The sequence below is a fragment of the Myotis davidii genome, unplaced genomic scaffold (assembly GCF_000327345.1).
Source record: "Myotis davidii unplaced genomic scaffold, ASM32734v1 scaffold898, whole genome shotgun sequence".
Lineage (NCBI taxonomy): Eukaryota > Metazoa > Chordata > Mammalia > Chiroptera > Vespertilionidae > Myotis > Myotis davidii.
Window position 1 is genome coordinate 493,113 of NW_006289504.1, and position 1,839 is coordinate 494,951.

A 1,839-nucleotide genomic window follows, 5' to 3' on the forward strand; every position below is an offset into this window, starting at 1 on the left:
CGAGTCCGCCGGCCACACCGACGACGAGATGGAGATGGGGGACCTGGTCATAAACGTGAAGCCCGAGCCACATCCGTGACCCCTACAGGCCACGGGACTGCAGCAGCGTTCCCCAGAGGAGGTGCCCGCGCCGGGCCGCCTCGATGGCACACCCCACTCCTGCCCTACCCTGGTGCCCGCCGCCGCCCGTCCCCTCCTCGCCCTCGACTTGCAGAACCAGTTGGCGCCGTGGACTTCTCTGGTCCCTGATCCTCACGACCGCCAGCCCTGGACTGACAAACACCCCGATACCTTGACCTGCGGCCTCTGCCTGCAGACCTTCCCGCTGGGGGCCATCACGGCTTTCATGGACCACAAGCAGCAGGGCTGTCCGCCCTCTGGCGGCCCCAGCCCTGGCCCAGACTCAGAACTTGAGAACCTGGAGGCTTTGACTTGCCTCCGCTGTGGCCGACAGTTCATCGAGGCCTGGGAACTGCTGCGCCCATGCCCAGTGGGACCATGGACTGTCTGTCCATCTACCGGAGGGGATCCGAGGCCCCAGAGACCCCGCTGCTGGGCCTGGCAGAGGTGGCTGCAGCCAGGCCAGCGGTGGCCGGGCAGGAAGTGGAGGCCGAGGGCAAAAACCTGCCCCGTGTGCAGGAAGACCCTCAGCACCTTCGGCAGCCTCAAGGTGCACCTGCGCTCGCACAGGGGCCAGCGGCCCTACGCCTGTGACCAGTGTCTTTTCGCCTGTGCCCACAGCAGCAGCCGGACTGTGCACCGGCGCTCACACACCCGGGAGCGGCCCTATGCCTGCGACCTCTGCTCCTTTGCCTGTGTCCAGAGGAGCAAGCTTAGCCGCCACCGCCACATACACGGTCTGGGGCCCCCACTGCCGTGTGCCCTTCCGCCTGCGGGCCACCCTGGGCAGACACCTGTGGCAGCGGGGAGGCCTGAGTGGCAGAATGCCCCCCCACCCTGCCGTCCCTGGTCCCACTGCTCATGTATCTGTTGATCACATCCTGCTGTGAATGAATCCTCCCTCCCTCATTCCCTCCCTCTAGTTTGTAAAATATTTAAAAATAAAAAATAAAAAATAAATAGAAGAAAGTCTGGAGCTCCCTCCCTCCCTGCCATGTGAGGTGGCTCTCTGAGAACACGGAGGAGTGCCCTCACAGACACTGAGCTAGCTAGCACCTTGATCTTGGCCTTGTTTTAGCAACCGAGTTCATGGTATGGTGTGATCTGGAGCTCCCTCCCTCCCTGCCATGTGAGGTGGCTCTCTGAGAACACGGAGGAGTGCCCTCACAGACACTGAGCTAGCTAGCACCTTGATCTTGGCCTTGTTTTAGCAACCGAGTTCATGGTATGGTGTGACTCAACCGCCTGGTGGTCAGTGCCTCCCACAGCCGAGCCCAGAAGCCGGGCTCATGGCTGGTGAGCACAGCAGTGGTGGCGGTAGCCTCTCCTGTCTGTGCAGCAGTGGCAGCCAATGGTAAGGAGCAAGCAGCAAGGGAGCAAGCGGCGAGTGGTTTAAAGCACCGAGAGATGAGCACCGAGCCCAGCTCTGGCTCTTCCCCGGCTGCCTGCATTCCCCGAGGGGCCCCAGATTGGAGAGGGCACAGTCCAGGTTGAGGGGGAGCCCCCCCCCCATGTATGAATCCATGCACTGGGCCTCTAGTGTGTGTGTGTTTGTTTCCATTATTTCATTCTAGCACTCTTGAGATTGGCTTCATCTTTGGGCTTGCAGTAAAGTGGCTGTACGAGTTCAGAGCATTTTATCCAGAAACTATGCCTTTCATCCTTAGTGTTAATTTTTAAAGGCAAGAAAAACATTTTTAAAACTTCCCCAGCCAATTT

At 60.1% G+C, this 1,839-nt stretch overlaps 1 pseudogene; it reads left to right on the top strand.

Annotated features, from left to right (window-relative positions):
- The window catches only part of LOC102770470, a 7,192-nt pseudogene extending 6,478 nt beyond the window's left edge, over positions 1-714 (top strand).
- The last annotated feature ends 1,125 nt before the right edge of the window (positions 715-1,839 follow it).